Source organism: Molothrus ater, chromosome 17 (assembly GCF_012460135.2).
Source record: "Molothrus ater isolate BHLD 08-10-18 breed brown headed cowbird chromosome 17, BPBGC_Mater_1.1, whole genome shotgun sequence".
NCBI lineage: Eukaryota > Metazoa > Chordata > Aves > Passeriformes > Icteridae > Molothrus > Molothrus ater.
Window position 1 is genome coordinate 5104533 of NC_050494.2, and position 25031 is coordinate 5129563.

General features: G+C 41.4%; 1 long non-coding RNA gene across 1 annotated transcript in view; it reads left to right on the forward strand.

Moving 5' to 3' along the window:
• Window positions 1-25031, forward strand: part of LOC118694807 (uncharacterized) — a 106062-nt gene that overhangs the window by 48425 nt on the left and 32606 nt on the right. Inside the window, exon 6 of the long non-coding RNA XR_008508668.1 lies at window positions 16506-16595. This is a non-coding gene — a long non-coding RNA (uncharacterized LOC118694807). The remainder of the gene's footprint in view (window positions 1-16505; window positions 16596-25031) is intronic.

Consider the following 25031-nt stretch of genomic DNA (forward strand, 5'->3'; position numbering starts at 1 on the left):
GGATCTATTCCTGGCTGTCACTGTATTGAAAATAACACATAGCACATTTAATAAGTTTTTTATTACAAAATGTAGATGCTACTGCAGTGGTATTTTAGAAATAGCTGGTGTTGTGCTTGTAACAAGGATTGCTTGAAACTTTCCAGGCTTCTTTATTTCCTTGTAACTCTGTCAAGCTCCAAAAATTCACATTAAAATTTCCAGTGCTGGTATCAGCTCTGGTTGATTTATTTAAAACAATTCAAACCCAACACAAATAAAATTTTAAGGGAATTTGGAAGTTTGAGGAAGGGGAGGCATAGGTGTTCCCATGATTCAAAATGAAATGAAATTATGAAATAAGTGAATTTCCTGAATCTGGAAATTTGGAGTTCTGCTTCTACATACTGCTTCAGCAGGGAATGTTATAAAATACAAGTGGTTCTGATTTACCCAGGCACATGTATCCTGATTTCCTCAAACAGAAAGACACAGTCAGAAGGCTGAACTGAAACCTATTGAGCAGATTTTGTTCGCCTTTAATTTTAAACAGAAAACTTGAATCATTTGGGCATAATATACCATACCAGGTACCTTTTCCAGTCTTTGGAAAATTTTGACTGATTATGAATCAGGATCAAGAGTATAAGTATACATAAGTTTATATTATTACACGTATATAATAACATTTTATCACATTTTATATATTTATCATATGTAAAATACATTTCTATTTTAGCTTAAAATTACATTTGTATATAAAATTTATATTATATATATATACACATGTGTAAGGGAGACTGTTCTCCTTGAAAAGCTTATTATTTAGAAATGGGTATCGGGAAATCATGAAATTAGGGTTTCCTGCAAAGTGTTTATTTGGCTTCCTTTTGTACCTGTGCTTGGTCTAGTCTTTAATTACTTGACCATGTGCTATATTTAGCAGAGGACCCTGGTCTCATTCAGTTCAGAAGGTGGAGCAGCTCAGGACATGAGTCAGAGCTGGGGACAGGAGGAGGCAGATGCCTGATGAACTTTGCCTGGCTTTGCTGTGGAAGCAGGGAGAGCACAGTAAAAGGCAGAGAGCTGAAAAGAAAATGTGAAATCTCATGGTTCAAGCATCTGAATCCTGCAAAACTTTCATCCAGACTCAGAGAAGTCGATTTGCACTAAATTCTTCCCAACTGGCTATTAATTTTATTTTGCTTTCCGTGTTTCCATTTGCAGAGTAGACTGCCAGTGCTTTCTCCTGACATATGATGCTGTACAATGTTAAACATTCTGAGAAATCAATTCCCAGACATCTCAGTTTGGGGACTCAACTCTAGCAGAATGTTTTGACCTGAATCTCTTTGTGTTTCAGTTTGCCATCTGTTAAACAAGAATAATAATATCCTCTCGTCTTACAGGGTGTTGTTAGGAGAAACGAGGGCTGTGAAACACTCATATGCCATACTGATAAGAGCCCTAGAAAAACTCACAAAAAATCAGCAATTGTGTCTTCCAAGCAGGTTTGGAGTAGTGTATGGTAAATGAGGCCCCAAGCCACACACTGAATAATGGCACTGTAACAAAATATTGAATATCTGCTTATTAAGTGAACACTGTCCATCCTGAGGTAGAATCTGGTAAAAATACAGAAGGGGTTTGCAGATCTGAAGATGTCTGTGAGGACAAATAAGGCTTAAGACCCTAAGAAACCTGTTTCTGGTTTCATATCTGGCATTTCTTGTTGCTAAAAGCAGTCCTCACAAGGTTGACATTTCTTTTCTCCACACAGGAGAAATTGGCTTCTGGAGGGATGAAAGAATGAATCCAATCTCATGAACTTCATTCATGAGGACTCATGAGCAGAGCAAGGAATCAGAAAAGCATCTTTCCAAATGAGACAGGTCCTAGTTATGAAAGAGTGAAGGGCTCTGCTTCCTTCTGCCCCTCTACAAACCCTTCCCTGCTTTCTGAAGGATGGAGAGCCCCCATGGGAGTGGGGTCCAGCACGATGCAGTGGGGGATGCTGTCTGTACCCCAGTGGTTGCTCTCCTCTTCCTTATTCTCTGCAAAGTAGGGCTGAGTTGGCTCCTCTGATAAAGGATCCTTCCCAGACACAAAGAAGAGAGGAACAATCCCAGTCACTTTGCAAGTCACTGGGAACAAAACACAGCTGCCCCTGCACTTTCTGAGGGGTGTAAAGCGTGTCTGATTGCTTAGCCTTCAGCAGGAGGCAGCTCAGGGTGAACCATTCCTGCTGCTTTGCCACTATTAAGATCCAGCAGTACCTTGATGTTTCCTCACTGGCAATAATTTGCAGGATTAAATACTTCAAGCCACTCTAAAATTAGTTCCAGGAGGCATTTTTTGCTTTCATTTCAGAGCTCTCGCGAGCCTTTCCTACTCTGTAAATCTGCTGCAGCTAATTACCTGATGGTTACTGTGCTCTAGAAGATTTCAAGTATCTGTCTTTTCCACTGCTCTAAAGACCCAGGTGGGGTTGCAGCACAGAACTTGTACCAGGAGTGTTTGCCAACAGCTGTAATGAGCTCAGACAGCTTCATGAGATGGGCAAATAAACCACTGCAAGCAAAATTGCTTTTGTCCACTGTGTCCATTCAAGATTCAAAGCAAACCTATTTTTGAGCCTTTTAAAAACATCTCAGAGAGCCATTGAAAGTAATTATTTTATGTCTTGAGCTCTCTCCATCTCTCTAACCCACTGGAGAGCAGTTCAGAATCACAGCACACATTTTCAGCTTCCAGTGCTGTGGTTTAAGAGTTTGCAAGGAATACTTGGTATTTTATTTTGAGAACACCTGAAGTGCATGATGCTGCTGTTTGTTTCTATGCAGGCATGTCACTATCAGAGTCAGAGGTAGGATAACCTTTGGAGAATTGAGAAATCTTATCACAGCAGCAAAAGAAAAAGCACCACTGGACAAAAGCCCTCTGCACAAATCACTGGCAGCAGAAGGTACAGATTTCTGCTTGGTGTTTCTGGCCACTCTTTTTGGTCATGCTGACTAAGGCCATGCCATGATCCCTTCTATTTTCTTCCCACCCTTCCCTGGTCCCCTTGAGATGATTCAGTCTCTGAATATATACATGTGTCATGTACAAAAATCTTACTCTCCTGACCACAGCAGAAATCGGTGGGGTTTGTTTCTTCACTTGTGATTTCAAAGGCTGATTTTTTTCCACTTGGCACCATGCCCAAGAGAAATTGTCTTCCACTCTTACTTCTCCTGGTCATTAGACTGTTAGGATCTTTTAAAACCTGTTTGCTCATTGCTTCCTGAGGCACAGGCCCAGCTTCATCCACCAGCTCCCAGTCTTAATTTTTAAGTTTGGTGCTCATGCTGTTAAACCCTATGGCAATTCAAAACCCATTTCATGCAGCCAGTAGCAGGACAGATATTTTCATTCTTTGAGCCATCACTGAAAAAAACTGAAGTTGTTCCTTCATTTACTCTGAATAAAAGCTGTTCATCACCTTCAGAGAGACATTTGGTGAAGCTGCCCGCCCCAATAACTCAGTATTTCTCTCATCAGCCATTTCTGGGAATCTCAGGCACAGCATCTCACTACCTGCAGTCACCTTTTTTGACCATAGTGGCCTAATGTGAAACAAACTGTAAAAGCCAAGGCCCAGCAGCAGGGCTTGGCTGCTTCTGTATGATTGTCAGTGTTTACACTTGGAAATGATGTTTGAAATCCACGTTCTGAGAGAGAGACCCAGCTCCCTTTGAAGTCAACAGAAGTTTCAGCCTCCACTTCCACAGCCCAGGGGTTGGGCCCTTTGTTCTTTTGTCTGGTGCAATTTGTGAGTAATTCCTACGATCCAAGTGATGGGCTGGATTTTCTAATGTGTTTCCAAACTGTGCTCCTTCTGACACCAGATTCCTGTACTGCCTCTCCCAAAATAAAATGCTGAAGGAGCATGGATGGAGGAAATCCGTTCAAACTGAGTAAACAGCTCGTGAGGGTAGGCCAGCAGGATTCATTCATGCTCGTTCAGCCCAGGCTGGTTTGATTCCAGTTGGAGCACTCTCTTCATTACAGGCCCCCTGGGGAATGTTAATCTGTACAGTATAAACATTTATAAACATCTACTAAATCATTACACTTCAGCTGCCCCATAAACACTCCTGAATGCTTTCCTTAGGCAGCACTGGTTGGGTAACGTGTGGCTTTTTGGAATGAGTTTACAGGAGTTTGGCGCTGGTAGAAATATGGGCAGAGGGCACGGGAGGTTAAATAACATTGTTTAAGCTCCATGACTTTTTTAGGATAAAGACAGAAGCTGTTTGTGAGGAATTAAAGTGAGCCCAGCTTGTAGAGGAGCTAAGACAGCCTTTCAGCTTTGCACACTGGATTTTAGTGATGCTACTGCCAGGACCATCCCAAAATGCACTTCTCACTAGTCCACTTGAGGTTTCTGGACCAGGCAATGCATCATTATTCATCTGTGTCTGAAACACAAAGTGCCTCTGAAAGAACTGCCTTATGCAAAGGAAAACTGTAGATATAACTTCAGAAAAAAAACTGAGCCAGAACTAACTTAACCCCCAGAGCTGCAATAAGCTGGGCTGCAGGCCCAGGGATCACTTGTATGTGTTTACAGGGCACATAAGTGTGTGTGTATATATATATATATAAAAACTGGCAAAAATAAGTATGCTTGTGAACCAAAACGAGCATATATATATCTATATCTATATATATATATATATATATATGTATTTGTGAAGTGAATAGGAATCACTTTCAAATGCACATATAGCAAAGCAAGCCTTGAACTCTGTAAAGCTGAACTTCTCAATTCTTGTTTGTGATCTATTCCCTAACCTGAAGGTGCTGGCATGGCTGAGATTCCCAGGACTCGGGTCAGAGTGACTTTCCCCCCACTTGTAGAAGTTATATTTAATATAGAAACAGTGAGTAGAAAAAACCAAACTTACCAAGCCCTCCCATTCTCAAATGGGTAAAGGAAAATTCCCTCAATTATTATTTTTGTTTGTTTGCAGAGGTCTGGAAAAGCTGGGAACTGATAGAGCTGTCATTAATTACCATGAGGATTGTGTTCAAGTAATGTAACCTGAGCAGAAGTTAAACATGTTGTGTGTGAGAGAGTTGTGTTTACTGACAGCCTGATGAATAAGTAACAACTTGATTTCTAAAAAGCATCTTAGGGAAAATGATTTAATTGGCTATAATTATATCATATCCTACATTTGAGTGAATGTGCCTGTGTGCACAGACCTGGTTTACTTGTACATCTCACAGGTACATGGCTGGACACAATGCTCATCTTCTCAAGCTGCTAACAAGAGCCTCCTTTTCCATCTCCTCTCTCTTGCATTCAGAACACACAGCCACTGCCTTCCAGCTATGACCACACCTATTTGTGAAATGAGAGCCCAGAAAACAGATTTTTTTTTTCCTAAGTGGACCTAGATGCACAATGCATCCTTTTCAGAGCCTCAGGGCCATAGGACAGTGGCTGTGACATCTCCAGACCATGGCCCACTCTGCCCTGACCTGCTTGGACAGCAGCATCAGGTCAAAAATATCTTGCAAGGAAATGAGACAAGGAAACTTGTTTTACTATTCAAATTTACCAAAACTTCCCTAAAACATGAAATAAAACCATACCCATCATAGGCTAAAGGTGAATTTGCCATATCTGCACTTCCAGCTTGTAAATCTCCCTCTTTGTGTGAGTGTGCATATATATATACACACATATATATATATATATATATATATATATATATATATATGTATGTATGTATGTATGTATGTATGTATAAAATCAGTAGTACAGGGTGATTTTCCCACAGCTTTTCTGTGGCATGTAATGAGGTGAGTAATTTAAAATCTTCTGTGTATGGTCCAGGTTTGAGCTCACGGAAAGCATTACACATTATTAGTTTCAATTGGTCCTTTAACATCCATCTTAAAGGGTCAATAAATGAGATTGCTTCGAGGTAAAGCTGTTGTTATCATGTGTAGGGTTACAGTCACAGCTGGAGGGCACAGGCAGGGACAGGCTGTCTGTCTGCCTGTGTAGGAGACTTCAGTCACCAGTCAGGGTTCTATTAATTTTATAGTGCCTTAAATTCGTATTGTAATTATGAGGCATAAGCAGAGAGAAAGAGAAATCTCCTTTTAATATGTTTTAAAAAATCTGGAGCCTATTACCCCACTTAATTCCAATTATATTACAGCTGAACTTTTATCTCAGTACACTGCAAATAAATTCAGGCCAAGGTAACTTGGATATATGCTTCCTACCTTCAAAATAGGAACCTGTGGGCAGTAGACAGAAGAGAGTAAAGGAACCAGAGTGAAGCCTCAGGAGTGTCACATTATGAATTTAAATACCTGGGCTGAAATTTGGTGACCTAATTCAAAACCAAAAGTGAATTCACACAAGCCCCTAAGTGGAAATCATTTATCCACTGGGAAAGATCACCATATGTTTTACCATGATGACAAAGCAAGGCTTGGATATCCTTAGCTCAGAGGACTGGGAGATGAAGCTTTTAAAAGTGATGGGTGATGTGATACAATACAGTAATTGCATGGATGTGGGCAAAAAAAAAAAAAAGCTGAAAAAGTGAAAGAATTTGCATATTGGCTTGATGAATATTTACTGAAATGTTCTCCAAGTCTGAAACTGTGTTATATGTTACTTCAGCTCACAAGTAATGAAAGCTCACACAACATGCTTAGTATAGAGGCTTTTCCAGTGCATTAAATATATTTAGAAGAGAGGACTGCAAAGATCACTTTATAGGAGAAGTCTTAAGATACCAGGAACTCAAGGTGTTTGGCAAGCACAAGGCTGATGCTTCCTGCCAGTGCTTGTGCTGCCCAGTGACCAAGACTTTCTGTGGCAGAGTCCCTGGGTCTTTACAGGGAACATTTGGACGTTTAAGAGGACTGGTGTTGTGTAAACTCCATTAGAGCCTTTTAATATTGGCTGGGCACAATCTCCTGCAGCCTTTCCTGTATTTCCTCACAACCCTGAGGGGTGGGACAGTGGTGGTGGGCACTGTTGGTTTAGACAACTGAACAGCAGCTGCTTAAAAGCAGTTTGCATCAGGCCCCTCTCAGTGAGGCTGTGAGAAGATGCTCTGTGTAAATCTCACACTCATTTCTTCCAGCTGTGAGGAAGAGGAGGGGCTGTGCTGCAGCACCATCAGTCTCAATGCTGGGATGGGACACTTTCTGTTGGCTTAGCATGTCCTGAGAGCACAATCTCCAGGGAGAAATGTGTGCCCTACTGAGCCACTCCTGCCTCTGCTCCTCTCCCCAGATGTCTGGGTTTCCCTGGACTAGCCTTGTCCTTGGGAGCACACTTAAACCAGCACTTCCTTCTCTTTTTTCCTTAAATGTAAGTACCATTACATGCTTGCAGGAGGCACTGTTGTCATCCTGGGAGTATCTGTGAATAGGTAAGAATAATAATAATAATAATAATAATGGGAACAACATAAGAGTAGGTGATTCTTACATTGTTCCCATCAAATTAAGGACTCAGAACATGAAATTTTTATCAAAAAAAATCAGTTTTCTTTTTGTCAATCCTCCTGTCTCTAGTCATATCTACAAAGTGAAGTCTGGCAGTGCCTTTCACAAAAGATATTGGCCAAATGACTTCCAATGGCAAATGGGCATGAGGGAAATTAAAGATGGTTCATGAACAGCCAGAAACTGGGAAAAGAGGCAAGGTCAGCTGAAGAGAGCCTTATAATTTAGTTCCTGCTGAGGAGATAGATAAGTTGTACATAGTCCTTAGGTTGACCTGGTGCATAAAAACAAATCCTGCAGCCAGCTTTAGAGATAAGCACAGCTTCAGAGTTCCCTGGACAGTGTTTTCCAACACTAATGTACAGTCCAACCCAGGGACTTCAAGCAAATGAACAGATTTGGCTGTGGGAACAGTTCAGCTTCCTCCTTTCCCTGCAGTGCAAGTTTGTGCAGAGGGAAAAGTTTGCTCTTAAAGGTTTAATGCTATTAGTGTGATTTTGCTCAGGTTTTGTGTCTGCATCTCAGATTTTAGCAAATACTATGTAGTAAAACATGAGCATGACACCTTGTCTAACTTTACCCCAGCTTTTTTATGCAAATGCTTTTAGAGGTGGTCAGACCTGTGTTGGTGCTGTCATGTAAAAGGCACAAGTCTCTCAAAACCAGTCCCTCATAGGCTAAACTTGTCCCTATCACAAAATCTGTGCTGTGCTCAGCCTGAAGTGGGCAGAATACTCATAGCAGGGAAGGGAGTAGCTGCACAAACCTCTGCCTGCTAGAAAGCTCCTTTCTCATGGCTGCCATGATTGTGTTTTGGAGAGAGGGACAAAGGGAAAGCACTGCAAACAATGCTTTTGCCAAAGTAATATAAGCTCTTCAACTTTTCCAAAAGTGTCAATTCAGAGCCATTCCTTGAGAAGGAGTGAGTAAAGGGTTTGATCCAAAGGCTAGTTGTCAGTAGCAGGCCTGCCCATTGGCTGCACTGGGGTTTGGATTTGGTCCTAAGTCCAACAGCCATTAAAAATTAAGTAAAAAGCCTTGGCAAAGCATTCCAAGAACAATAAACAAACATGTTCCCAATATGAAGTGCATTTAATGGAGTTTTGCAGCATTGGTCTCCCGGGCAAGCTCTGTATGAGTCTCTGTTTTCCCTCCCTGTCCTAATGGCCACAGCCAGAGGGGTGCTGGTTTGAACTGTGAAGGAGGCTGGTTTTTATCCACATTGAGTGGAGAGGCATAAATTGGCATTCCATATCATCATAAAAAAAAAAAAAAAAAAAAACTTCCCAGCAATTATTAAAAGATTCTTATCTCTTGCTCCCTACATGGATAATGAGATCCCTCTCTGCTGGACTGAGACAGCCTGTCTCTCAGCTCACTTAATGAAATGGACCCAAGTTTGCAAATTAGCATAGCCCTGACTCCAAATGTAACCTCTTGTTGTCTAGTTGTACATCAAGGCCCCTGGCTTATGTCTTTTCTTATTAACACCCCGTAATCATGTCAACCCTCTTTAGTTTTCATTTCCTGTTTCCTTTTACAAATTCACTTTTGAGTTTGGAGCAAGATGTTGGATGCCTTTGGATGCACTGAGATTTTAGTTTTGTCTCATTTTTAACATTATTGCAGTATAAGTTTATCAGTGGGTCCTGGGGTGGATCAGGGAATCTGTGTTCTGTTCCATATTTTTGCTACTTGGTTGCTATGTGATCTTAAAGCAGCTCCTTTTGTATGTGTGTGCTCATTTCCCTTCCAGTTTTTAAGGTTTTTATTTTAGACTGTAAAATCTCAGTGACAGATATTTTGTCTTGGCCTATATTTGGTCGGTGCCTTGTAAAGTGTTTTTTTGTTTCTGTGAGGTTGTCTGTGTAATAGACTATTAATAATCATAAAGAACAGTAATATTGGGCCCTAACAAACACAATATGCTAAAGGCTTTCTACGAAGTCAAGAAGGATGAACCCTTTGAAACTCTTTTTCTTTCTCTCTCCCCTGATGTGAAACTTCATTGTTGGACCTTGAGAGTAATAAATCAAAGCAGCTGAAAGAAGAGAATCATGATTTCTTTTGCCTATGTGTAGCTGACCCAATCTGCCTTTGATAAAGCAGTGGCCTTCCACTTTATCCACTACCCTACTAATTATCCTTCACTTTCATGAGCAGTAAAATCCACTCACACATTAGAATAAAAAAAGAAACAGGGATGTGATTAGTTGTGTACAGATAAGAAGCAGCCCACAGCGTTAGCTGGGTAATAACATTTTCTAAGACTCCTTTTTTTTTTTTCCCCTGGATTCATTTCCTCTCACTTACATCCATTGCAGTAAAAAGTACTTACATTTTGTAACACAAAAGATAACTCTTCAATGCAAAGCTTTAGTGTGTGTCTTTAAAAGATTTACTCCTTTATCAAGTATTAATTTAAGAAAGGGTGCCTTGTAGGTAAGGCCACGACATCAGTCATAGTCTTCAGGGCAGCAGATTTATTAATTTAATAGGTTTATCCATTTTACAGCTTGGATAATCATATTTCACCAAACTGGTACACAAGGAGTCCTCAGCCCATCTGACAGCTTTATTCTTGTGTAAGTTAACAAGCACATTTTGTACTCGTGACCTTGTGAATTGTACAAGTGCGAGGAGCTGGAGAGGAATGACAGACCAAATCCAAGGAACATGTCAGCATTTCAGTTTTCCTGAGAGAGATTTATAAAGGGAGCAGTGAGGAACCCCAGCTGAGCAGGGAACTTAAACATTTGTTAATTTATTTGGTTTAAGAAAATATGCAGAATTAAAAAAAAAATAAAACTAGCGGAATGTTGATTTAAAAATTAAGGACCTAATATGTTTATCAAATATATCAATTTAACAGTGGAATCGTTCCTGACTATAGAGGAGCTGTTCTTGAGCTGGAACAACTGGAAAAGAATTGGGCTGAGTTTGTCTAAGGTAAATTCCTTTGGTACATACTCGTGTTTACTCCTTGTGTTTATCTGTGCTTGCTGTGGCCAGTAAATTCCCTCTATAAGTGCCTAAAATTCTTGAAACTGGCTAGGAATTAGAAGATTAAGGCAAGAATGGAGCCAAGATTTTAAAAACACCTCGATAAAAGTAATTTTATAGTTAAAACCCACAGGGATATGTGTTGCTTGAAAGCAACACACACTTCTCTATTGCTTGGCATTTCTTTTCCTATTGAAACTATTGGGAGAAAAAGAAAATATTTCCCTATTTGTTTAAAAGCTTCACTTAAAACTGCACTTTGTAAAAACTGTATTTCACTGTCTTAATGAAAATTTGACTTATTCAGGAAGAAAATATTTCCTGGGAAAAAATAACATCAACTGAAAATTAACTTGTGTCAGAAAATGTAACATAAAAGTTGGGACTAATCCTACTCTGTCCTTTTAATAAAAGCAAAAGCTGAGCTACTTACACTGTACTAACTGCAAGCTCTTCAAATAAAAGAGCAAATACATAGCACCTCATCATAAAATGGTCCATTTGGCAGCAGGGAAAGAACAGAAAGAATTGTAGACCTCAGGGATTTATTTTCATTTATATTCAAACTCCTTTATGCCATTCTTGACACCTAAAGAGGAGTATTTTGTGCAAATCAGAATCAGGCCACAGAGACAGAAATTTCAAAAGCTTTGAGTATCAGTTGAACATGACAGGGCAGTGCTGAGATGTATTGTGCCCTTAATTTACTCTCCTCTATATCTCTCACTTGCATTTCACTCATTTTTGACAGCAGGTGATGCCTTTTAAGCTCCTCTTTGCAGGTGTCAAGGTCTGTGTGCCCAATTTGAATACAGAGCAGTCAAACATTTGCTCTAAAAGTTTAGAAAACTTCATGTCCTCTTCCAATCACTCGCACTTTCTGGTTTGTACACAACAATAGAGTTTGGGTTGAGTGTGTTGTAGGAGGATATTTATGTTTGCTGGAGAATTCCTTTTAAAAGGAAATATTATTAATCATGTTGCATTTTGAGCTCTTGTATTTACAGCAATGTCTGAACTTTCACCATAAAGTACACAAACAAGTGTCACACAGGGAAAACATTTCTCTTGCTGCTAAAAATTTAGTGCTGCTGCCTGCTGTGCACTAGAAAGAAAGAAAAAAAGATATTGTATGAACTTCTGCTTGGCCTTTTTTTTTTAATTTGTAGGGCCTAAAAATCTAATTGTGTCCTGCCTTTAGCCATGTTCCCTGCAGGTCTGGCAGGACTGCTCTGAGATTTTTTGGTTGTTTTTTTGGGATCCTGTGTTTATTTTCCCAGCTGGAAGTCTGCAAATGGAGGTGATATTTCCAAGGTATTGTCACACAATTGAACCTCCCTTTAATTTCTGGCCATCTGAGGCACACAAAGAAGGTGGCCAGTTGTGCTAGGGGATGCCAAAGCCCATCTTGCCTAAAAATGGCAAAAAAAGGAACTTCTTGTTAGACATGACACCATTGTCCCAGCAGGCTCTGGAGCTTTTGATCATTCCTTTTCTCCTCTCCCGAGCTGGAGCCTGTTTTTCACAGGAGCATGCTCAATCACAGGGTTGTGTTTTACTTGGCTGTGGATGTGTTACCGGTTGGGATCCCTAATTATTATCAATTTGCAGATTGCCTGGAATGTCTTATTAAAATTCCTGTGGAATGATTGATCATAATCAAAAAATTAATCACCAATCAGCCCTGGCAATTAACATTAGCAAGTCTATTTGCATATATCTGGTAATTTATGCTGCTGCTGGAAGAAGGGACTTTTCCTGAATGTTATTGATTAGGGGAGAAGAGCCAGATGCTTCTTTCACTGGGATATGAGCCTTTATTAATAGGGCTGGGAATGTGTAAGGAGTTGAAATCTGCTCTGACATGGGCATATTCAAGTGTCTGAAAGAATTTTCTTACATATTAAAAGTGTTCTATTTTGCTTTAAAAAGGCTTTGACTTTTTGCTCTTGTTTAGAGTAGGTGCTTTAAGTCCATTAGGATAAAAACACAACGTGATCTCAGCCCAGGCAATGAGATTTTCATTGCAAGAAGTTATTTAATAGATGTAGTTATTTAATGGTATGAATAAGGAATTTGCAAGCTTACAATTAATTTGATGAATTGTGGTATTTAAGCTATGAAGAACTGCACAACAAAGTCCTAGTAGTGGTTGACAATAGTCTGCTCTGTTCAATCAGGGGATTTTTTTTAAATAAATTTTTAATCTTTTTGCATTTTTTTTTCTTTTTAAACCTATATTTTTATTAATGTATTTGAGGTTTATTATCCAGTCATCAACACTGATTTTGTTCTTAAATTTGCTTGATATTGCTTATGGGATAATACATCTGCTTGAGATGTTCTGAGTCAGGTCCCAGTTTCTGGTATTTATAATCTTTTTTGCAGTGTAACCCTTGGTTTTGCTTCAACAATTTTGTGTGTCTCTCGTACCTGCTACTGTAACTACAACCACATGAAAATGCACAGTCTGCTATCATAAATTCAGATTAGTTTCTCATTTATAACTGCCTAAATATTAAGAACAAATTAATTTAAGCCAATAGGCAAAGTGATAACAGTTTATCCTCTGGCCATTGCAGCCCTATTAGTGATAGCAGAACTAAATCTATTCCAATAACCAAAGAAGGTCAACAATTTAAGTGACAAAATTATATTGAAAAGAAAGGCCAACAAAACCAGGATTTTTTTTCTTTAGTATCTGAATTAAAAGCTTGAACAATGGAAAGAATGTTTAATTAAAAAAATTTGCATTCTTTTGAGAGATATTAATTCTTAGTTGTAGCTTCGTTGTATGCTAGAAATCTTTGTAGTTCATAGAGGATTTTAGAAGAACTTCTTGTATTGAAACTCTAAAGCTCTGTGCTGATTTTAAAACTGAAAAGTGCTCTCTAAAATAAATGAGCAAATAATGGGGAGCTCTATTCCTAACATAGCCAGATTGGTTTGTTCTCTGATGTCAGCTCTGTGCTTATCTCTGTCTTTCTTGAACAAAGATCTTTCTTCTTGTTTATCTGACTGTTTACACTAATCTGTTTTGCAAGCTTTGAATGCCAGTGTCCTTAATGCCATTAATATATTTCTCTGTGTCTCTTTACTGAATTTTCTCCCATCATTGATTTGAAATGGGAACAAATCTGACTCCAGCTCTGATGAAACACTCAGCCCCACAGTTACTCCTTTACCTTTTGGAGAGCATGAAGTGATCTGGGAAGAGCCTGGTCAAACCCCCCTGTACCCTGAGATTAACCAGTTATCACACCTGGATTTTGCTGAAGTTAGTTGGTAACCATGAGATCTTGTCACTGCAAAGTTCAGGGGTTAATTGAAATCAGAGAGGCATAGCCCATTCCATTGTCCCATTCCATTGTCCCATAACCCATTCCATTGTCCCATAGCCCATTCCATTGTCCCATTCCATTGTCCCATAACCCATTCCATTGTCCCGTTAATTACACCCTGGCTCCTGCAGCCCCCTGTCCCCAGCAGGCACAGGGGACAGCTGCTGCCACCAGCTCCTGTCACCCAGCTGGATGGCTGGGAGAGAGCTGCAATGCCTGAGACACTGGAGACCGTAAAAAATGCCTGAGGGAGGGGAAAGGGGCATGTGCAGGAGGGGAGAGAGCTGGTAATGCTCTGGGGTTTATGGCAGGTGTGCTTTGCTCAGGGCACAGCTTTTCTTGGGGAAAATGGGCAGGCCTTGGTTGGGATCCTGGCAGACTGGCAGTGGTTCGCCAGGATGGTCTTTATGCTACAGAAGTTCATATTGCATTGGATGAGTAACAATTTATGGTTAAAATATATCAATTTCCCTTCTTCTATCACCCAAGTTGATCTGAACAGTGGAATTTTTGCTGGTAACTATTAATTACCAAAGGTTGTGATGGTGACTTTCTCCAGGGTTTCTGCAGTCAGCAGTTATGCACTATTTACATTACAGTAACCAGAGAAGCACAGCAGATTTCCAAAGGGACATTAAAATGTTAAAATAGATCTGAATCTTGTAAATCTAAACCTTGGGGGGCGAATCACTGCCTTCAGCGGGAGCTGGTGTGGGTATGGACAAACAGAAGTCTTCCCACTTGGAGTAGTTTTGAAGTTTTGAGCATAAGGAAAACAGGTTTGAGGCAGATTGGTTAGAGGTGAGTGGAGTACAGGTGTCCTAAAAACTGGGATACTCAGATAAAGAATCTAAAAATCTCACCTTGCATGTTTGTCTATATTTAGCAGATCTAACCCCCAATTTTAATGAATATTGAGCATAGGCCTGCAAGATCCTTCCTTCCCTTTTCTTCTCACAGCTGCCGTTCCCAGCCCCAGCCCAGCTCTCCAGAGTGTCCCAGCCAGCCCAGAGCAGAGACCCTGCTCCAGTTCCTCATGTTTTCTGTACAATTCCCAGTGCTCTGTCCTTGGGAAATGCAGTCTGCAATCAGGCCCCAGCTTTCATGTGATGCACAAACCTGAGCCAAACGCTTCTCTTTGTTCCCTGATTTGAATCCCAATTTTTTTTAATCTGGGTTCAGGTGACTGTTCTCAGTCCTAGGGGGTGGCAGTGTGAGTATTGCAGTCTGGAATTAGGCAGTGTTCCAATCACAGTGAAGTGTTTAAATCACCAATATGAATCTTAGGAATAGCTCTCCAATCTCTTGTTACTCAGCCCCCAGAAATATGAATGTAACAGTGCTGGTAGAAATTTCCTTTCCTTTTTTTTTTTTTCTGCAAACACATTAAAATTAAACATCTTTGTATCTTCTTTCAAAAAGGCAAAAGCAAACCCCAAACTGTTGCAATTTTTTAATGAAAACTGAAAACTTTTGAATTTCACAGCTCCTATTAGTTTTCAGAAAACAAACAAAAAGTCTCTTTTTTTTTATAACAGCATTTTCTGGTTGTTTCTTTCACTAAAAAAAAAAATCAAAGTTACTTGCTTCTACTTGATTTTAACACACAAATATTACTTTGAATGTGACTTAGCTTCTGACAAGCAAATAAAAATTATCATTTCTATTCTGTATACACTTAGAGCTAATACTTCATAAAAGCTTCTCCTCTGATGGGGTGACAACATATATAGACTATACACAACCACAAAAGGTTTTTCCTCTGTAATTTATGTGCCCCAGCCACACACTGAGCCCATACACTGCTGAGGAGGAGAAGGTAAATCAATCAAGGGTGATTTCCAGTGAACAGCCATATCACATCTACCACCCATTTGCTCTTGGCTGGCTGAGAAATGAAGCAATTTAAACCTATTGGGTCACACTGAAATGGGGGCCAAAATCTTATCAATGTGCTGCACACAATGGAGCCTCATTTCATCTTCATTTCCAGAGGTCCATGGGTTTGCAGCGTGTCCCTGCAGTCCATCAGTGTCTCTGGCACTGCAGCCAGCCCTGGCTGCTCAGCTGGTGCCAGAGGTGGAAAAAAACAACTCTTTGGTATGAAAGGAGAGGGTCTAGGTTGGAAATTTTTTGATCTACACAAAAAAATACAGAGGGAAACACAATCAGTGGTCAGTTATAATGCAGATATGAAGATAAGCCTGAGAAAGCCAGTATTGGGGTGGGAAAAGAAATGTTCTCCATTCACTTGCTTAATGTTTCATATAATCTTGGAAGTGTTCCACTGCCTGACCCTCATGTTTTCAGATTATTTCCACATCTGTCTCAAAGCTGTGCCCTCCTCAAATGGACCAAGCAGCTAGTTTCTTAGTTCAAATAATAAAATGTAAGTGTGCTGCAGCTCCCCACAGCTCCTGCTCTGTGCAGAGGAGAGCACCTGGAAAGGCTCAGAGCCTGTCCCAAGCCCCAGGCAGGAGTAACACCCGGCATGAGCTCGCCCCTGGCTTCTCCTGTTCCTTGTTGCTTTGTATTAAAAATGAAATTCCACACGGACTTTCCAATGGTTGCTTGGAAATTGGATGTCTGGCAGCCCTGGAGGCAGGTGTTGGAATTCTGCACCTGATTGCATTTCTCCCTTCTCCCCCACAGGAGGAGTCAAAGGTTATGGTCCAGAGGAGAAGGAGCTCGTGGGCAGCAGGTTCTCCTCAAGCTGAGAGGAAGCTTCTTCCCTTCAATACTGTGAGTATGCTCTGTGTGGATGTAAATGGATTTAGGAATCTGATCCAAAATAAACTGACATGAGCAAGAAAGCTGAGGCTGACCCCAAAATAAATTGTTCTCATCCTAAACATTGACAAAAGGAGTAAAACAAAGCAAGCAGAAATAAAGAGGCAGTTCAGAGCTAGGCACAAGTCTTCATCAAAATCTCTTTTGGTTTTTTAACCTGCTTAAGGAAGAATAAAAGGGCTTCTCTGAACTATAACACTTCTAAACAGCTTTTTGATCACTTCAGAAATAAGAATATTTTAGTATCTCTTGCCATGTTGTTGTCTGCAGTGTGATGTTACCCTTCTCCCAAGGGACCTGGGCTGGTCTGTGCCAGGGTCACACAGGATGGTTCACAGCAAAATCCCTCACGTGAATCCTCCCAAAGACTTCAGAGTGCCCTGGGATGCTCGGCCTTGTGATGCCTGCAGGGATGTCAGCGCAGGAATGGGCAGGGACAGCCAGAGTCAGCATCTGCTATTGAGCCTGGCCTGCTGGAGTGTGGCTCTGCACAGGATTTCAATAAATCTCTCTCCAGTTTAGTTAGGGAGACAGAAATCTGTCCTTGCACCTGGGTGTTATGTGAAACAATGACAAGCAGTTAATGGCAGTATTTGTAATTCCAACTATTTAGAAATCATGAATCAGTTTTCCAAAACTTAAAAATAATGAAATTTTTTAAAAAATAATATTTTGGGTTATGTCTAATTTCTGCCTTCTCAACTCTTTTGAATGCAGTTGGTTTACTTGTGAAGTATTTAAACAGAAATACATGGGATTGAAATCTGCTTTTAAAAATGACACTCAGCTTCTGACATATTCCTGTCTTCTAGATCTGAGCTTTAACAGCAAGACCAAACATTCTTGGTATATTTATACGTGCTAATAAATGCAAAATCCTTGCCAAAACCATATCCCCCACAATATGCAGAGTGCATCAGAAGTGAAAAGTAAATTAAATCTGTGACTGTTTCCTAGTTCTGTACTAGAGGTTGCACAAATTTAAAGCAAGTATGGGTTATAGCCAAATTCTGTTGCATAGGTTTCATTTACAGTAACATTGCTGTTGTCAGCTAGCCAGTAACCTCTATTCTAGCCATCAAACATCATCATTAAAAGTTCAAGGTAGGTAAGAAATATTTAATATAATCATAATTTTTAACTGTCTTCTGTTTTTCTGTAGGGTTTACCTTACATTTTTCCCTCTCAGTTTTGTTTTCATTATTTATTCAAATAGTGACAGCTAAAACTTTGAAAATGAAAGTTGAGATTCATGACAATCACCTAATGGCTGAGGCCAAGGTGGTAATGAAAGCATCAGTCATCTTGAGACCTGTAATATATTCACAGGAATTAACAAAATCACTTGAGCTGGCAGTGAAGGAGAGTTTGTCTTGTCATCAGGTCGTTCTGCCTGTATGTAATTTTATTTTAAGACTGTTGCTGCATTCTTTGGGTGATTAAAGACTGATAGACTTTATATAGATTTTCTTTTAAAATGCACTCTTTGTAACATATAGGCAGGGTTGTTTGCAAGCAGACAAGCCCAGTCCAGCTCTAGCTTGGTGTTATTAAGACATGACCAGTCTTCATCTTGGGGCTGGTTCTCACCTGGCCCAAGGATTTCCCCAGCTGCCCTGTACTGCACCCTGGGACATCTGTGTCCCACTGCCCTCATGCAGACAGGGTTCAGTCCTCAGTGAAGCAGATTCCTCCAGCTCTGGTGATGGCAAAAATTAAATTCCCTTGACTTCAGCTGTAGTTGTAAAACTTTCCAGACACTGAAGACTTCACTGCATTTCTGTTTGTGAACTCCTCAGAGTTTGATGGAGTTTGCCTGCTCCAAGGAGCTGTGCCAGTGTTGATAGGAGGGGTTTTAAAAAAGAGTATATTCCAGTTGTTATCCTTAATTGACATAATATTGTAAAAGTCTGTGTAGCTTATTGGCTTGACAGAGCAAATTGGGAGATTTCCAAAAAACATTTTTTTTTTGGAAATCTCCCGATATGAAATATTCCAGCCCTTGTCTATTCCTTGTACACAGAATACATGGAGAAAATAAGCAATCAAATACCAGATGGATTTCCTTTGAAATGTAATTACTATCCAGGTGCAGTCTCCACCTTTCATAGTCAAAGATTTCCATCATTTTCATAGTATTCTTTTAAGTTATAGTATCAGCATCTCCTGACCTGAGCTATCAGCCAGTGGGAAAAAAGAGAGGCTTCACCTCTCAGTTCTCTTTTATCCTTGGCTTTTTGTCCTGAGAATGGGAATTGAGATACCAACTGGTGCCCACCTGGGCAGTTGCTTTCAGTGGGGACACACCAGGCCTGGGGAGCTGTACTGAAATTCATTTCTCTTCACAGAGAACCAAGCAAGAACATTTTTCCCCCGCACTCCTTGCAAAGAAGCAGACCAATAAAATAATAATAACAATAAAAGGCATAACCAGTCTCCCCTCCCATTCTGACATGTTGAGTGCCAAAACTCAGATCAAGTCTGTAAGGCAAGGTGAGAATGCAGTGAAAACAGGGCCTTTATTTTAAGGGCAGAGCTGTGAAGTTTTTAACTCTCTCGGGGCTGCTGGCTGTGCCTCCTCAGACTGCACACAGCTGCTGAAGGCTTCCAGGGACTCTGGGTGGTGGGTGAGGAAAGGGGAAGTGGGAGTTTAGCTATGCACAATATTTCCCATAAGAAATAAAGCAACAGAGTCTCACCTCACTGCCTGTTTTTCCACATGTATTGAGACGGGAATGTATTTATATAACCCTATTAAAAGGGAACACTCAGTAGCGAGCTGGGTCTTTAAATAGCTACTGTTCTGCATATTCCTGTCTCCAAACTCCTCAATTTCAACTCACACCCACTTACATTCTTTTGACATATTCCTCAGGTTTGGGTTTTTTTGTGACTTTGGGGTCAAATCCAAAACTTATTGAAAGCAGTGGAAAGACACTCAGTGAATTCAGTGGAATTTGGATAATACTCTTAGAGCTCAGATACCATGGTGATAAATGCAATAAATTACACAGACAAAGGTGGCCCATTTTGGGCTAGCTCTGCTTTGACAGAAGCAAATTAAACTGTTGCTATTGACTGCCACAGGAATTGATTCTGCCCCTTCCTTGGTGGCATTTAAGCAGCTCTCAAAAGATTGTGCAAACAAGGGGAATATCTTTATCTCCCATTTACAGAATGGAATAAACTGAGACGCAGAGCCACGGCTAAACCTGGAAGTAAGGCAGTGCAAAAGAGCTGGAATTAGACCCAGATACCAGTCCCTGACCACCGCGTGGAAGAAGAGTCTGTTAGATGCCAGCAGGCTGGCAGAGCCTCCTGGTGCTCCCATATCCCAGTGGATCCAACAGGAGTGGAGAGGGCAACCAACACTGTCCCGTAAATCCTGGGTGTTAATGAACTGCCCAGCCCTGCAGAAGCCGTTTGTTTTTACCACCAAGATGCATTATTTCATCCTTCCCCCACCTCAATGTTCATATTTTCCCTTTGACTCCTGTTATTTTGGTTCCATTTAGCAAGTTCACTCTTGGGTTTTTTTTTCCCCGTGTCCCTCCAGCCACCTTAGTTTGTCTTTTTTTCTCCTTCTTTCCCTTAAAATCTTTTTTTTTTTCCTCATTCAGTGCACTAAGTGGATTTACGACCCATTTAGGCAGCTTACAGTGGCATTGCTTTTACAGTTCAGAGGCAGAAGGGCCATAAAAAGATTTACAGTTACAGCTAGAGTCTGTTGCATGGAAGTTCGAGATCCAAATTAGACAAAGGGTGCGGGGCTGTGTGAGTGGCCAGTAAAAGAAGCTTGGAAACAAAAACAAATTAAACTGTTGTTAGAGGAGGAGATTGGGGTGGGGGCAGAGAAGGAGGAGGAAAAGTTGCCTGTTAACTTCATGTTACTATTGCAACAGCTCTGTTAATTCTGTTATACAAAGCCCTTTTTCCTCCTTTTTTCCTCTCTCGATGTTGTTGTTGGACAGATTTCCTTTGCAAACACAAATCTCAAACTGAAGAGCAGCAGCTTCACACAGTAGTTGAGATTCCAAAGCAGATATTCCCAGGATGTTGGCAGCTGTTTTTGCTGCTGCTGGGACTCCAGAATACAAACACCAGAGGACAAGCCAAGTGGCTGAAGGAACAGGGCTGGTCAGAGTGGAAGCCTTCAGAGGTTGCATTGCACGAGGATAGTCAGGAGAAGCTGGAGACAGAGAAATAGATTTGATCCTCTCCCACACTAGATTTTTGGTAGAAGCTGGAGACAGAGAAATAGATTTGATTCTCTCTCACACCAGATTTTTCCTGCTGATTTCAAAAGAAACAGAAGACCAGGCTTGACCAGATCCATATTAAGTTGAGGTAGAAGGGAGACTTCTGTCACTAAAGGAACAGGTCTGGGCACAGAGTGAGCCCATCACTGGAGTCTTCAGAAGGCCTTGGACCTTGTTTTTTGCTGTCTTGCCTATTTACTCACTGTGGGCTCATAGCCCTCCAGTAAAATTAGTGTTAATGGTGGTGGAGGTGCCACTGGGATCCTCTGGATGAAAAAATACTCCATCACGACAGACCCATGTTCTTTGCTCCCACACATTCTCACATGGATGTTAACACTCAGGTTTCTGGATTTCTGTAAGAGGAGAAATCATAACACTTTCCATAAACCCTTCTAGATCTTGTTCCTCCTTTAGAAGAAAAATCTCCTAATAAGAAGAATGGCCATGTTTTAGAGAGTTTTGGCTAGGATTTTTTTTTTCCCTAGAAGAAGAAGCACCAAGAGATAAACTTCAGCCCAAACCAGCAGCAACATATCGCTCAGACCCCTATGAAACTCTAACAGCTAATTGGCAATTGCCAGCTGGACATCTCCTCCTCCTCCTTTTCCCCTGCCCAGCCCTGGGTTGATCAATCTGTAGGTGCTCCTGGCCCCTCTCAGGGCTGCGCCCATGGGGTGCCTGCTGCTGGTTTTGTTCCCTGCACGTTCCCAGTGCTGGGCCCAGCATCCCTGGGAGCTCTGCTCTGCTGCCAGGGCCTCCCTGCCCAGCTGCTGTCCGTGTGTCTGTCCGTGTGTCTGTCCGTCTGTCTGTCCGTGTGTCCCTAAATCCCAGCTGGCCAGGCACTCAGGACACTGATGGATTTCAGTGGCTCCTGCTGGAGATTTTGAGCAGGACACAGAACTGCTCCCAGTTCTGCTGTGTCAGGGCTGTTCTCTCTCCTCCTTTTTCAATCTCACTCGCTCGCACTTCTGCCTCATCCCCTTTTTTCTTCTTCAGTGAGAAGGGCCTTGAACTTCTGGCAGAGATTTGACATATGAGAGAAAGCACTGAAAAGGAGAAAAGACTGTATTTTACAAGTGATGGTTAAAATGTATTCTTGAAGTACAATTTTTTTTAAGCTGAGTATGGTCGGGTTGAGAATGCAGCAATTTCCATGAAAAATTCTTAGAGTAGCAAAAGGTTTCATTTTTCTGGGGAAAAAAATATTAATTAATATTGTCTTTTTACAGACCTACCATTTCTGTATTTCTTGTTGATTTTTCCTATTCCCTCTTTTTATTATTTTCATTTTTCTTTTATATTTATACAAGACATATAACTCCCAGTTATAAAGTTTAAAAAACTCAACCAACCAGTAAACCAGTAACTTTCAGACTTTATTATGATTGTATAAATTTTAAAACCAAATCAGTATTTTCAGTTTGAATCAAGCTGGCAAAAACATGAAAGCCATTATGGATCTATTGAAAAAATCTACTGTTCTTTATAGAAATGGGTATGTATTCCTAGGGCAAGGCTGGTAGAGCAAACTTGTATTTTTATAAGAAAATAGGAATTTAAATAGGAATTTGAAAGCTAAGTTGTAATGGCCATCGCTATCACAGGTCAAAACAGCCAGGATCCAACACTGGCTGGGTCTGAGATCATCAAAAAAGGCAAATTATTTTTTCCCCTGTTTAAATTGTTTTGACTCCTTCCCCTTTTGTTTTCCCTTCCGCTCACCACCTGTCTCAGAGCAGACAAAGGGCCAAGCAAGGGACGCCCCCACACCCTGCGTGTCCCTGCTGGATCCCCTGTGGCACTCCTGGGGGTTCTGCCATCCCCTGCAGCCCCTGCACACACAGCCCCACGGCAAATCCCACATCCCCAGCCCTGCTCAGGCTGCTGAGGGTCAGAAACAACTTTTCCTTACCCAAGGAGGGGCCCCCACATCCCCTCTGAGCTGTTGTGGGCTCAGAGCGCGCAATGTGCTCCGTAAACAAATAACCTGTGTTTGTTTAACTGGGTCATTACGAGCCGAGTCCCACCTCGGGCACGGGACGTGGGGAGGAAGTGGTGGGACAGGAGCAGGAGGGGAGACAGCAGCAGCCTCAGACCCAGAGCACTGCGAGGAAGCCGAGTATGGATGGCTGCCAGAACAAATGCTGAGCCTTTTGGGAAACTGCTCTGAGGTCTGGTGGAAAAGCCAGAGAACAAAGAGGTGCAGGAAGGCACCGGGGATGCCAGACCTCCAGGAGAGCCCTTGGCCGTGGGCAGGTAGCTCCAGTCTGTGATATCAGCTGGCACATCCCTGCCCTGCTCTGCTATCACAGCTCTCACCAGGCTGTCTGTGGACACTGAGGCCAAGGCCTCTGGACTTCTGGAGTCCAGGAGCATGAAGCATTACAAAAATGAATGGAAAAAAAAGGAAAAAGGAGCGTGAAAATAGCAGCAATTCTCTAAGTCTCTGTATGTGGTCTGCCTTTTGGGGCTGGAATGAGTAGCCTTCAAAGCACTTAGGTGGCTGAAAGTCTGTGAGGCCTCATCAAAGCACAATGTTGTGTTAGAGAGAGCAGCATCTGGGGATATTCCTGGATGTGTTTCCTCCCAAGCTTATCTCCTTGAGTTTACAGCTCTCTGGCTTGTTTATTAAATTTTATTTTGGGGGTTTAAATCATCGTGAAGACTCATTGTGAGAATAAAATGCCCATCTCTGCTTCTGCTTACTCAAAACTGATTCAAAAAACCTCATATTTTCAATCCTTAATTTCTCTAGAATTTTAATGCTACGAGTCCCCTTTTTATTCCCCGAGTGACTACATTCAGTGTGGGTTTGGAGCCTGAAGTCCCAAAGCCTGCAGGCGGCACCCAAGAGCATGTAATATGACTTCTCCAAGCTCTCTGTGTTCCTTGGCCAGATTCTGGTCTCTGTCACCTTACAAAACTTTCCTGGGGACCAGAGACAAGGATCTGATCCCACATTTTAGTAAAATGAGGCTTCACTGATTTCAAGCTGAAAAAAAAATTAATATCTGCTTCAGTTTCTTTCATCCCAGGGGTGATGACTTGATTTTGTTGTTCACTGGTCCATGGAAGGCTTTTGGGTGCCGGCTTTTGGAGCAGGTGTGGTAATAAGGAGTGGCCATAACGAGCTGGGGAGCTGCAGAGCCTCAGCTCATTGACAGGAGCAGAAATGACTCACAAACACACCAAAGCAAAATGGGCAGCTACAGGGATACAAGAGTGGCACAGTAAAGAGGATATCCTGCCAAAATGCTGTCTAAGTGGCCATTAATGGACATCTGAGTTTTGCTAAATAATTAATGTGTCTGTTGTGTTTTTTTCCTTATAGATCTCTCAAGGAATTTAGTTTCTGTTCCTTTGCATTTAGTTTCTGTTCCCTGAAATGTTGCTTTTGAACCTGTCTTCTCAAGCATTTATAGACATGGTCTGTGTCTAAGGCAGACTTCTAATAGCAGTTCCTGTCTGTTTTGGGCAGAAAACATTTGGCCCCAGGTGTGTAAGGAGGCAGATAGCCTCTCTTTGTTCTCCTGGGGTAGTTTGGAAACTGAGGTGCAAGCAGCTGAAGTGGGATTGCCAAAGGCAAGCTATAGGTCTCTATAATGGGCAAGAACAAGTCTTGTCCTTTGACTAACACAAAGAAAAACAGTAATGGAGCTCTAAAAACTACTAAAATGAGCTGTCTGAATCTTAGGCCTCCGGGGGTTCTAAATAATACTCTTTTGTCCATCTCTACCTGTAAAAAAATGTCTGTTCTGTTGTTTGTCTGGACTGAAAATATCAGCGTGTTGCACTGGCTTTGCAATCTCACTTTGCTGACTCCCACAATGCAGAAATATCATAGAACCACAGAAAAGTTTGGGTTGGAAGGGACCTTAAAAATCATCTCTTTTCACCCCCTGCCATGGGCAGGGACACCTTCCACTGTCCCAGGCTGCTCCCAGCCCTGTCCAAGCTGGCCTTGGGCACTTCCAGGGGTCTGGGGGCAGCCACAGCTTCTCTGGGCACCCTGTGCCAGAGCCTGCCCACCCTCACAGGGAGCAATTTCTTCTTTATATCTAATCTAAACCTACTGTCTTTTGGTTTAGAAACCATCCTCTTTTGTCCTGTCACTACAAATATCATA